The 14,343-nt window shown below is 38.0% G+C and overlaps 1 long non-coding RNA gene across 1 annotated transcript; it reads right to left on the bottom strand.

Moving 5' to 3' along the window:
- Positions 1-661: 661 nt before the first annotated feature.
- LOC137242612 (uncharacterized) lies at positions 662-9,632 on the bottom strand. Its single transcript, XR_010950305.1, has 3 exons — positions 9,595-9,632; positions 9,127-9,331; positions 662-971 (listed from the first exon to the last, which is right to left on the bottom strand). It is a non-coding gene; the product is annotated as an uncharacterized lncRNA (long non-coding RNA).
- Between the last annotated feature and the right edge of the window lie 4,711 nt (positions 9,633-14,343).

Genomic DNA, 14,343 nt, shown 5'->3' with positions numbered 1-14,343 from the left:
CGCTTGGAAAAGTTCCGCAGAACTATAGCATGTGTTGTTACCGTACTCGCATGCCCGTAGTTCCCTCGTAATTTGATAAAGCAACCTTTTTGCTTATTTGTCGCTGTCGGAGATAGGTTTAAATCTTTTACAAGGCCGTCCGCGATAATTGAGGTACTGGCGCTTGGATCAATCATCGCACGAACTAAATGTAATCGCCCTCCGGATTCGACCTTGACGACTGCAGTCGGTGTAATCGCGGTGGTGTACTGTATGCTCATTAACGCAGCAGGTTCCTGAACACCAGATCGAAAATTGTTGCGAACCAGAGGCTGGAAAGCGTAAGGTTCCACTCTCCTCCGGGGTTTGTTTTGCTTTTGGCGATGTGCTTGGGCATTTTGTTGTCGACGGTACGGCTTAATCGCTCGTGACGCATCTTGTTGCCTTTTTTCGTGATTCAACAACGGTCTAAGTCGGCGGTCGGTCATATCGCTGCCTCGTGCGGTTGGGAGTGCATCTAACTCCCTTTCCTCGTTGGTGTCTCTGCGGGAAGCACTAGTTCCCGCTTGCGAGACAGATATTTCACCTTCCTCCAACTCTACAGGCGCATTGTTTTCAGCTTCGACCACTGATGCTTCTAACGAAATGATATCGTCATCGTCGTCGTCTTCGTGGTGTGAATACCTTAATGGTTTGTGCGTTGTTCTTCGCGGGTCGGCAGAGGTGTCAATATGGAGAAGAGTGTGGTGGTCGTCGTTGCATCGACGACATCTTCCCTCATTTGAGCAACTCTCTGTTCGATGAGTGCCTGCCAGGCAATTTGTGCAATAGCGGTGTATGAGCACCGCACGTAAACGATCTTCCGGTTTTTTGGCTCGAAAGATTGGACAAAGCCGAATCGGATGATATCGGCCGCAGAATTTGCACTTGAGGCTGTATTGTCCTCCGAACTCAATGCGTTTGCGCATAGCAGAATAACGGGTCATGTTGTGCTGTAATGACATTTTTCCCCGTTGAGGTAACAATGGTATAATGGAAAATGTCATGTATATATGCTGGCGAGCAATAATTCTACCGATTACCTCGATTAGAAACTGAGGTGGTTTAAGCCGCTTTAATAGTAGCGGCTGCGACTTGTGGCTAAAGTGAGTATTCTGGGTGGCAAGCATGTATTTTTACCCAGAAACCAAAATTTTATAGCTCATTATACTCGAGCATATACATATGTATGTTGCTTTATTTAATATGCGATCCAAAAAGAAAAGTAAAAGATTTCGTACGACCCTTCTGCAAATAAGTAAATTAAATCTTCAGCATTAACACTTGACATATTTTGGAGCGATTTTTGTTAATCTGAAGCATTTAGTATCCTCCCCCTTTAATTTTTCATTAAATTTGCCTTTATACGGACTAAAATAGTAAATTTTACAACGTTTTCATACATTTCATATCGATTCCGGTATCTTGCAGTCAGCCCACACAACTAGTTGCAGGTTGTGAACGCTGCATTATCACACCTGTCGATACCTTTGGTGCACTTATCGAATTGAAAAAAATGCATTCACCACGCACCACTACTTTCATGATGTCCGGGAATAAAAGAAGAACAAAATCAAAACAAAGTGCCGGTAAGTGGTAGATTTGTATGCAAGAAAAACAGGGTGCTGGAAAATGTACCCAAGTGCAATGGCCCAAGTTCAGAAATGCGATAATTTCTGAATTTTAATGTTATTTTAATAATAGGCCGCGTGTTATGCTTATTTAAATAAATTGGCAAAATCAGAATGAGCATTAGAGTGGGTCGGTGCCTTTGAACAAAAAATTCCTAGAAAAAAAAATTTTTGAAGGAACGTGAAAATATTTTTCACAGATGGGTTTTTATTTTGGATTTGCGCTAAACAAGGCGTATAATCCGCCGAAAGCTGCTATGAGTTGGAGTGTGTTTGAAAAAAAAAAAAAAAAACAATTTAATTTTTTTTTCTTTTGAACCTTTCGGAATTTTTGTGAAGTTCGATTAACTTTCAACGAATGCAAAAATTACTTAAATCAAAAGATATGCAAACGCGAAAAGTTTATATGAAAAAAAAATGAATTTTATGGGTAACTCCAATACCATTGGTAATTTGGATTACAGAATTATAATAAAACAAAGTGTTTGTATTTTTTGGGTAAAATGACCGAGATGCGATGAGAAAAAAATGTTTTGAACAACAAAAATGCGAATGAATGCACCTCGACATTTAAGTAAAAGGAAAGAAAATTTTTTTTTGTTAAAATTTGCCTAACAGCTAATTTGCTGATTAGGGGTTTTCCTAGATCTAGTTTCCCTTGAAGTAGGTTCCTCATTTTCAATGGTATCTGTTGGTAGTAGTACCAACTTCACTAACGGTCGAGTAACCTGACCATATTCTGTAATAAGGTCTACGACGCGAACTCGGTTATCGGAACCGGGGTATAAATTGATCACTCTGCCCATTCTCCATTCGTTAGGTGGCAAATTATCCTCTTTGATGACGACAAGATCTCCGACCTTTATGTTAGTTTGAGATTGCTTCCACTTATTCCGTTTGTGTAGTTCAGCTAAATACTCGGATTTCCATCTTCGGCAAAATTTATGGTGTATAGTTTTCAGTTTCTGCCATCGATTAACAATCGAAGCAGGATTCTCGTTCGTATCTAATTCTGGTGGGGCTAATAGATGTCCTCCTACTAAGAAATGACCCGGGGTAAGAGGTTCTAAGTCAGAAGGTTGGTTAGAAGCAGGGCTCAAAGGTCGCGAATTGAGACATGACTCTATTCGACATAGAAGCGTGTTAAACTCCTCAAATGTATATTTCCCCACTAATGCAATCTTTTTGAAGTGTGTCTTAAAGCTTCTAACGCCCGCTTCCCAGAGGCCGCCCATATGCGGCGCAGATGGCGGTATGAAATGCCATTCAAGTAATTGATGTGCATACTTTGATAAAGTTCTATCACGCGCATCAGCGATAAAGACCTTAAGTTCTTTTTTAAGAGCCCTTGAGGCTCCGACAAAGTTCGTTCCGTTGTCTGAATAGATAGTTTTTGGACATCCTCGTCTAGCAATGAACCTGTCAAAGGCTGCTAAAAAGGATGCGGTACTTAAGTCATTTGTGGCTTCTAAATGAATAGCTTTGGTAGCAAAGCAAACAAATAGACAAACGTAACCTTTCGAAATGCGGCAACCACGGCCGCGATAACTTTTAATATCAAATGGTCCTGTAAAGTCAACCCCTGTATTGGTAAACGCTCGCGAAAAGGTAGTTCGCTCCTTCGGCAATGCACCCATAAGTTGGTTTTGCGATCGTTTCCGATAGATCGTGCAGATCTTACAATTATGAATGACAGACCTAATCATTGTTTTCACTCTGGGGATCCAATATTGCGTTCTGATAAGTCGCAACATTAGTTGGTTTTCACCATGAAGTGATATGTCATGGATAAATTGAACTATCAGACGTGATAACCTACAATTATACGGGAGAATAATCGGACAACGTTCGTTGAAAGGTAAATCTTCAGATGCCTCATTACGCCCCTTTATCCGCAAAATATTATCTTCGTGAATAAACGGATTGAGAGAAAGTATTTCACTCTTTGAATCTATTAATTCTCCTGCTTTAAGTTTGTTGATTTCCGAACTAAAGTGTTGCCTCTGTGCAATGATTATCAATCGAGTAATCGTTAATTTAATTTCGCCTGCTGCAACTGAGCAAGGCGTTGGTTTAAATGACGCTTTTGTTTTTGGATTTGTTCTCTGAGAAAACCTAAAAATATATGAAATCACTCTCAAAGCTCTGGGTAGGCTAGAAAATCTTTCAAGAATATCACTAACATTGCCTGTGGTTGTAGTATGTACTTTGAACCTTTTTTCCTCGCTATTAGTAGTATAGTTTGTATTTTGTGGCGGCCATTTTTCTTTACCTTCTTGAAGCCAAGAAGGACCCTGCCACCACAAGGAATTGTTAAGCAACTCGTGTGCTAATACACCCCTACTAGCTAAGTCTGCTGGGTTAGTTGCGGAATCTACATGAGACCAACTTGAATTTCCTACTTTATCTAGGATTTTTGTAATGCGATGGGCCACAAAGGTAGACCATGAGCATGGAGGTTTGCGTATCCATGCGAGAACTATCGTAGAATCGGTCCAAAGATGCAATTTCAAGTTACCGAAATCAATATTATTGATAACCGATTCAATAATTTCTTCGAGTAGAACGGCCCCACAAAGCTCCAAGCGTGGCAGAGAAATAGTTTTAACTGGAGCAACTCTGGTTTTCGCTAAAAGTAAGTTGACGTGTATCCCGTCTTCCCTTTCCACGCGTAGATATACAGCAGCAGCATATGCTTTCTCCGATGCATCGCAAAAACCATGAATCTCGACTTTGTCCTTTGGTGAAAATAGTACCCATCGCGGAATCCTCATTTGCTCGATTGCAATGTGATTTTGCGCGAAAATGTTCCATTGATCCTGCGTAGGTGGCGAAACTGGTTCATCCCAATTAGTACCCTCTAACCAGATGTTTTGCATCAAAATTTTAGCAACTATAATAATTGGTGCCAGCCACCCTAATGGATCGAAAAGCTTGGCAATAGCCGAAAGTATTTCTCTCTTACTTAGAATTTGGTTAGTTTCAATAGATTTGACTTTAAAATAGAAATGATCCGCATGAGCATTCCATCTAATACCAAGTGCTTTGGCACTGCTCGTATCTTCGAATTCGAGAAAATCTTCATGCAAAAGATGCGCTTTTGGAATCCCGCCTAAAATTTCACTGAAATTCGAAGTCCATTTTCGTAATGGAAAACCAGCTGATTTCAAAACCGTATTAACTTGATCTCGCGCTTTAATTGTCGATTCTATGGAATGACCTCCAGCAAGGACGTCATCGACGTACATATAATTTCTCAAAATATTTGATGCGATTGGGTATACGGGTTCCGAGTCATCAGCTAGCTGTAATAAAGTTCTAATTGCTAAGTAAGGAGCACAATTAACTCCGAAAGTCACAGTCTTCAATTCATAAAGACTGATAGGTTCATGCGGACTAGAACGAAAAACTATTCTCTGATATTTGGTATGGTCGCTATTGACCAGAATCTGGCGATACATCTTCTCAATATCGCTGTTGAAGACATATTTAAAAAGTCGCCAACGCAATAACAGCATAGTTAAATCAGACTGAAGCACCGGCCCTGGAAGGAGAACGTCGTTAAGGCTTTTGCCATTTGCTGTTGCAGACGAGGCATTAAAAACCACCCTAACCTTTGTTGTTGTACTTTCCTCTTTGATTACCGCATGATGAGGCAAGTAATAATTGTCAGTAGCATTAGCTGACTGCATTCCAGATAATTTGGACATGTGGCCCATGGATTCATATTCCATGACCACCCTATTATATTCCTGTCGTAACTCGGGCCTTTTTGCTAGTCGTGATTCGTTTGAATAGAATTGTGAACAGGCTTTTCCTAAAGAAGGGCCTAAATTAATGTTATTTGGGAAATCTGATCGGAAAGGAAGTGAAACGATATATCTTCCCTGATCATTCCGCACTGTTGTACGTTTGAAGAGCTCTTCGCATTGTTGCTCATCTTGCGTACGAATTTTTGTTTTTGGTACATCTTCCAGTTCCCAAAAGCTTCCTAATTGTTTCACTAATGACACTTCATTGAAATAGGATGCCCGATGGTTAGATGGTTTTACTGCGTCCGCGTGACCAGTTAAAATCCACCCGAACACAGTTTCTTGAGCTAAAAGTGTATTAAGCACGTTTTTCCTAATACCCTCTAATATTATTTGTGGGTAAACGTCTCCGCCCAAAACAAGATCAACTTGCTCGTTGATGAAGAACCGCTTATCCGCCAAGATAAGGTCTGGAAAAGCTTGTTGTGTCAACGCCGAAATTTGGCATGTTGGCAAGTTCCCAGTTACTTGTGGCAAAACAAGAACCATAGCCTCGATAGCAATCAGTGGGTCGACAGGTGACCGCAGTTGGATCATGCACGCTTCCTTTACCTGCGCAGAAACCGTATTATTGATGCCCGAAACTTGAGCATGCATTTTACGTGTTGGCAGGTTTATTCTGCGTCTGAGCCTCTCCGTAATGAAGGAACACTCTGATCCTGAATCTATAAGTGCTCTGGCAGAAAAGTTTGTACCATTGTGATGTATGTTAACGCGCGCCGTACCTAATAAAATCCCTTTGCTTGTATTAGCATGATGGGATTGTACATTGCTAGCAGATGGTTTGTTACTGCTAGTGGAGTCGCGCGTTTGTTGGGCTTGTGTAGAAGTGGACTGTATATTATCCGAAGGTTTCTGTGATTTGCTAGACGGTTTCGACCGTTGATTCTGTAAATGCAATAAAGAATGATGTCGAGAGTGGCAAGTGCCGCAATTGTACGGGCTAGTACATCTCGACACCGAATGTCCCGAAGAGAGGCAATTGAGGCAGCAGCCATTGGATTTAATAAAACTAATCCTTTTGCTAACCTCTAACCTTTTGAAATTGGGACATCTATGAAGTTTGTGCTCTTTTGATTTGCACATCTTGCACGCATTATTGGCAACACTAGATTGATGTGCGCCAAGCTTCTTTTGTGAAGGTTCGGGGGAGGATTTATGTGTACTATTCGATTTCTGACTCTTTGGTTTGGCTCCTCGGAGACCTGAAACGCTTTCCAAAGTCTGAAATCTATTAGTGAGGAACTTGTCCATGTCCTCCCACTTAGATATGTCCGTCTTATTTTCGACCGACTGCTCCCAAAGCGATAGTGTTAGTTCAGGTAATTTTGTTGAACATAAGTAGGTGATAATTGCATCCCAGTTAGTAATGTCAATTTTGTGACATTTAAGGGCGGATATACAATTGTTGATATCCCTCTGCAATTTTTTAATAGAAGTCCCACACTCTGACTCTATTGAATCTAAATTGAAGAGAATTTTCAATTGGGAATTAATAAGAATTCTCTTATTCTCATACCTATCGCTAAGGTTTTTCCAAGCAGTGTCAAAACCTTCATTGGTCAACGGACATTTTTCAACAATTTCCCTTGCTTCACCTTGTGTCTTTTGCGTAAGGTAATATAGTTTTTGAACTCCGTCAAGTGATTCATTGCTTTTATAAATGGCCGTGAACATATCACGAAAAGTTGGCCATGAAATATAATCGCCCTTGAAAGTTATGGTATCGCAAGGAGGCAGACGGAGATTATGATGCTTGTGAACGATATTCTCTTTCTCCTTGTTTTTCGTTTCCTCTTCAAGCGATTCGCATAAACTATGTATTTTTGACATAGTTCTGATATAAGTTGCATAGCACATTTTATGCTTTTTGCGAATTGATGAAACCGCTTTTTGGTCAATGGTTTCATCTGCCAACAATCCGTCAAATGCTTCTTTCACTTTTTCATACATTGCCTTAAAATCGGCTTGCTGAATTTTCAGCGCATGGATTGTATGATTTTTTGCAGGAATTTCATTAAAATCTTTGTCGAAATCTACTACTGAATCAGTAAGTCTGGTAAAGTTTTCCATTTTGTTACAAAAAACGAATGAAAAGCTTATAATGAGATGAAATTAAGCAAAGGTTATGAAAAACGTATATATTTGACGGGTTTACTAATTGCCACCACAGATGTAACACGCAAAAAAAAATATTTCCAGCCAGAAAAATATTTTATTGTTACTTAAAAAACCAAGAAAAAAAAACAACGGTATTTATTTTGAAATTTGGTAAAGTTGTCCTTTCAAGATTAGTTGCGGACCAGTCGAGGGGTGGTTTTTTGATATTTTGTACTGCTGTGCTAGGAATTTGTTGGTTCTAGAACCCAGATTTTATTTTGCCTGTACAACCCTAAGCTGTGTCGGATATTCCTTACCAGGGTAGGGGGAAATAACCGATAGCAAAGAGCTTTTATGTACGAGGTCGCTATATGTATATATATATATGTAAATGAAAAATTTCCTTGTACAGCCCTAAGCTGTGTCGAATATTTTTAACCAGAGTATGGGAAAATAAACGATAGCAAAAAGCTTTTTTGTACAAGATAGGTTTTAATAGCACAAATTTTTACAATAACTAACACACCCAGAAACAGTGTAATACTAACAAACCAAAAAGAACCGTATTTAGCGAAAATTTTGTAAAGTGGGTCTTTCGAGACCAGTTGCGCACCAGTTGGAGTGGTTTAGTGAAAGCTTTGTATTGCTGTGCAAAAATTTCGTGGTTATAGAAACCAGTTTCTTTGTTGCCTGTACAACCCTAAGCTGTGTGGGATATTCCTTACCAGGGTAGGGGGAAATAACCGATAGCAAAGAGCTTTGATGTACGAGGTCTATATATATATAAGTGAAATTTTCCTTGTACAACCCTAGGCTGTGTCGAATATTTCTTACCAGAGTATGGGGAAATAATCGATAGCAAAAGGCTTTTTGTACAAGATAGATTTTAACCGCACAGAATTTCACAATAGCTAACACAACCGGACACCCTGTAATGATGCACAACGTATGTTTGTATAAATATATGACCGCCCGTACTAATCGCAAATATATATGTATATACAATGTAATCAGCCTATGTAAAATGCTCGCCAGCCAAATAATTGAAATAATTTAAATACAAGTATAGTGATTTTGCAAAATAATAAAACTTTATAAAAGGGAGAAATCAAACAGAAAGTGAACAATTATAAAATGAAAAATTTTACTATATGCGCGGGCCAAGTGTTAAAAAGTGAGGTTAAGTGAAAATGGTGCAATGGAAAAAATGAAAAATTCTTTACACCTTTGAAAATTTTACTTTTAAACACTTTACTTTGAAAACTTATCAAAAAAAAATGTTCAAGGATCACTGGAAATGAAACTTTTAACACTTATTTTGGCATTCCCGCGCACTTTTCAGAAAAATTTAAAATTAAAGCAAAACGTATATATGTACATATGTACATATGTATATACGTGTATCACAAACAAAAATCAACCCTTATCACTTTAATTAATTTACGCAATCACTATCACTTCTTTAATGAAATTTAAATTGAATTAACTTTTATTTTTTTTTTTTTTTTTAAAAGGGTAACCAGTAATTTTGAAGTGCACTGAAATTTTTTTTTTTTTACACGTACCTTTTCAATAAAAACTGTAGATTTATATTGTAAATCGCTGGATGGCTGCTTGCAATATTATTTGCTGGATTTTTCCAATAAATTATTTTGGTACGCTGGACCGCCAATAATTTTTGATATTCTGCTGGATCACGAAATTTAATGCTGGACCACCGATTAAAGTTGGATGAAATTATATCCTTACAAAGTTGAAAATGTTTGGTCACTGGAAAATAAATTTGTTTCTCATTTAACGGTTCCGAAGGACCATGTTCGAGGGAGCAGGAGACCTTGGGCTCGTCCGCCGAAATAAATGAAAGATTGAAAAAAATTGAGAATTAGATTCACGTTATAAAAATATTTTATTTAGTTAATTAAATATACAAAAATTTTATTAACTACAATATGAAATTGTAATGTGTATGTGTATATGTACGTGTATATGTACGTGTATATATGTGTATATTAATAATTTTATTTTCAACTTACGGAAATCGTGGTGGCTGCAGACTGCTGTTCCTTGGATGATCGCAAAAGAAGTGAAAGAGCCTTCTTTTGCATAAAATTCTCTAACTCGCGAAACGGTACAATCAAACGATTATTGTAGTTAACTGTTTGACAAAAGTAGTCAAACAGTTGCTGTTAACATAAGGTTAACAGAATGCATACTAAGGCTGGCGAAAACATTTATGTTCCTAGAGCTGCCGCAAATATTTATGTTTTGGCTCGTAGGCATAAACAATCGGACTATAACCACGCGTAGGTCAACCTACCTACCAAGTTTCATCGCTTTATCCGTCTTTAGTAATGAATTATCGCACTTTTTCGAATTTTCGAAATTTTCGATATCGAAAAAGTGCGATAATTCATTACTAAAGACGGATAAAGCGATGAAACTTGGTAGGTAGGTTGACCTTATGACGCAGAATATAAAATTTGTAAAATTTTGAGCTATGGGCGTAGCACCGCCCACTTTTAAAAGAAGTTTTGCAAGCCGTAATTTGGCAGTCGTTGAGGATATCATTATGAAATTTGGCAGGAACGTTACTCCTATTACTATATGTGTGCTAAATAAAAATTACCTAAAACGGATGACGAACACGCCCACTTAAAAACAAAATTTAAAAGTAAAATTTTAACAAAAAATTGAATATCTTACAGTATATAAGTACATTATGGCAACATTCAACTCCAGTAATGATATGGTGCAACAAAATTCAAAAATAAAAGAAAATTACAAAATGGGCGTGGCTCCGCCCTTTTTTATTTAATTTATCTAGAATACTTTAATGCCATAAGCTGAACAAAAATTTACCAATCCTTGTGAAATTTGGCAAGGGCATAGCTGCTATGACGATAACTGTTTTCTGTAAAAATGGGCGAAATCGATGAAGCTACGCCTAGTTTTTATACATAGTCGACCGTCTGCCCTTCCTCTTGGCCGTTAACACGATAACTTGAGGAAAAATCGATATATCGTTACTAAACTTAGTTCACGTACTTATCTCGACTCACTTTATCTTTGTATTAAAAATGGGCGAACTCCGACTATGATTTCGATATCGAAAATTTCGAAAAATGAATAAAATGTCATAACTCTATACCATATACAAAAAAAGGGATGAAATATGGTGATTCTGAGTCACCCTGGGTTACATTTTGGTCAATATCTGGAAAACGCCTTCACATATACTACTAAGAGCCACTCCCTTTTAAAACACTTATTACTACCTTTACTTTGATACCCGTATCGTACAAACACATTATACAGTCACCCCTGGTCCACCTTTATGTTGATATCTCGCAAAGGCGTTCAGCCATAGAACTACGGCCCACTCACTTCTAAAATACTTTTTAATACCTTCCATTTTATACCCATATCATACAAACACATTTCAGGTTCACCCTAGGTTCATTTTCCTACATGGTGGTTTTCCCTTATTTTGTCTCCAAAGCTCTCAGCTGAGTATGTAATGTTCGGTTACACACGAACTTAATCTTCCCTACTTGTTGTACTCAGCGTCCTTTGCACACAGATTATATTAACTTTCAGTGGATAACGGCTGGTTGTACAGGCATACAGGAATCGTGATAGATATAGACTTCCATATATCAAAATCATCAGTATCGAAAAAAAATTTGATTGAGCCATGTCCGTCCGTCCGTCTGTCCGTTAACACGATAACTTGAGTTAATTTTGAGGTATCTTGATGAAATTTGGTATGTAGGTTTCTGGGCACTCATCTCAGATCGCTATTTAAAATGAACGATATCGGACTATAACCAGGCCCACTTTTTCGACATCGAAAATTTCGAAAAACCGAAAAAATGCGATAATTCAGTACCAAAGACGGGTAAAGCGTTGAAACTTGGAAGGTGGGTTGACGTTATAACGCAGAATAGAAGATTAGTAAAATTTTGGACAACGGGCGTCGCACCGCCCACTTTTAAAAGAAGGTAATTTAAAAGTTTTGCAAGCTTTAATTTGGCAGTCGTTGAAGATATTGTTACGAATATTAGCAAAACTAAGCGGTGCTGCCATCTCTAGGCCGATGCTAAGCAGTGACGTGAATTCACATCAATAATTCAATCATTATGTATCTACATAAACGAAACAATAATTGCGTCTACACATATGTACCATGTACGTATACGAGCAGCGGAGAATCAATGCACAAACACATGCATATATCTGAGATACTCCTGAAAGTATACAATGAGAGAAGCTATAAAATCGTGCAATTGTAGTTACAGCTGAGAAGTTTGAGAGCTGATGGCAATTAGTAGATTCTGGAAATGGAAGCGCCTAGAAGATGCGAACGTTGAAATCAGAGATTATAAATGGCAGAAAATGTAGAGGCGCTGGAATTCAGTTTGATTTGAGCTATCAAGCAGTTTCGATTAAGACGCTATCTAGCGAGCCATAGCAGTATTATTTTAAAAGTCAATTTCATTTAAGCAATCAGTTTGGTTTAAGCAAGCAAGCTATTAGTTGCGAAGTGTTATTGTGAAGTACTTTAATGAAGGCCATTTTTGCATTATTCAATATTGGAGTGATATATTCAACAGTTTAGTGATTCGAACGTTAGTAGAAGATTTGGAAGAGGCGGAATTTCAGTAAATTCGTTACAATATCATGATAAGTTTGGCAGGAACGTTACTACTATTACTGTATGTGTTATAAACAAAAATTAGCCAAATCATATGAAAAATTGTTTTTAAAGTCAAATTTTAACAAAAAATCTTTACAGTATATAAGTAAAGTATATCAACATTCAACTCCAGTATTGATATGGTGCAACAAAATACAAAAATAAAAGAAAATTTCAAAATTGTCGTGGCTCCGCCCTTTTTCATTTAATTCGCCTAGAATATTTTTAATGCCATAAGTCGAACAAAAATTTACCAATCCATCTGAAATTTGGTAGGGTTCTATGAGGATAACTGTTTGCTATGAAAATGGGCGAAATCGGTTGAAGCCACGCCCAGTTTTTATACACAGTCGACCGTCTGTCCTTCCTCTCAGCCGTTAACGCGATAACTTGAGCAAAAATCGATATATCTTTACTAAACGTAGTTCACGTACTTATCTGAGCTCACCTTATCTTGGTACAAAAAATAGCCGAAATCCGACTATGACCACGCCCACTTTTTCGATATCGAAAATTACGAAAAATTAAAAAAATGCCATAATTTTATACCAAATACGAAAAAAGGGATGAAACATTGTAATTGGATTGGTTTATTGACGCAAAATTTTGTAAAATGGGTGTGACACCTACCATATTAAGCAGAAGAAAATGAAAGAGTTCTGCAGGGCGAAATCAAAATCCCTTGGAAACTTGGCAGGAATACTGTTCGTGGTATTACATATATAAATAAATTAGCAGTACCCGACACATGATGTTTTGGGTCAGCCTGGTCCACATATTGGTCGATATCTCGAAAACAACTTCACATACACAACTAAGGGCAACTTCCTTTTAAATCCCTCATTAATATCGTACAAACACATTCTAGAGTCACCCCTGGTTCACCTTTATGGCGATATCTCAAAAAGGCGTCCACATATAGAACTAAGGCCCACTCCCTTTTAAAATACTAATTAACACCATTTATTTTATACCCATACCGTACAAACACATTCTAGAGTCACCCCTGGTTCACCTTTATGGCGATATCTGGAAAAGGCGACCACATATAGAACTAAGGCCTACTCCCTTTTAAAATACCCATTAACACCTTTCATTTGATTCCCATATCGTGCAAACACATTCTAGAGTCACCCCTGGTCCACCTTTGTGGCGATATCTCGAAAAGGCGTCCACCTACAGAACTAAGGCCTACTCCCTTTTAAAATACTTTTTAACACCATTTATTTCATACCCATATCGTACAATCGCATTATAGAGTCACCCCTGGTCCACCTTTATGGCGATATCTCGAAAAGGCGTCAACTTATAGAACTAAGGCCCGCTCCCTTTTAAAATACTAATTAACACCATTTATTTTATACCCATATCGTACAAACACATTCTAGAGTCACCCCTCGTTCACCTTTATGGCGATATCTGGAAAAGGCGTCCGCATATAGAACTAAGGCCCATTCCCTTTTAAAATACCCATTAGCACCTTTCGTTTGATTCCCATATCGTATAAACACATTCTAGAGTCACCCCTGGTCCACCTTTATGGCGATATCTCGAAAAGGCGTCCACCTATGGAACTAAGGACCACTCCCTTTTAAAATACTCTTTAATAACTTCCATTTGATACCCATGTCATACAAACACATTCCGGGGTTACCCACGGTTCATTTTCCTACATGGTGATTTTCCCTTATTTTGTCTCCAAAGCTCTCAGCTGAGTATGTAGTATTCGGTTACACCCGAACTAACTCACAGATTACATCGAGTAAATGCTTAAAAAATAACGAGTGACGGCTCTTATTATATTTATCCTCTTTGACTAAACTAGAATTCTCTGCTTGAAAACAATGATGGTGCATAACGAACTGCAAGCGTTCGCAAAATTTTAAGTCGGTCTCAGCATTCAATATGCTCACCATCCTGTGTAAAACTGTATTAAATTTGTAAAATGAAACTTAAACTAACACCTTTACTTAATTTCTTGTATTCCGGCCTTTTAGTTGACATATTCAAGGCATGTTTGAGCTCTAGGCCAAGAGCTCAAACATACCTTGAATATATCTAACACCTTTACTATATGTTGAAACGG

The sequence above is a fragment of the Eurosta solidaginis genome, chromosome 1, assembly GCF_040869045.1.
Source record: "Eurosta solidaginis isolate ZX-2024a chromosome 1, ASM4086904v1, whole genome shotgun sequence".
Classification (NCBI taxonomy): domain Eukaryota; kingdom Metazoa; phylum Arthropoda; class Insecta; order Diptera; family Tephritidae; genus Eurosta; species Eurosta solidaginis.
Note: the sequence above shows the minus strand (reverse complement) of the source record. Positions and strands in the feature narration are given on the sequence as shown.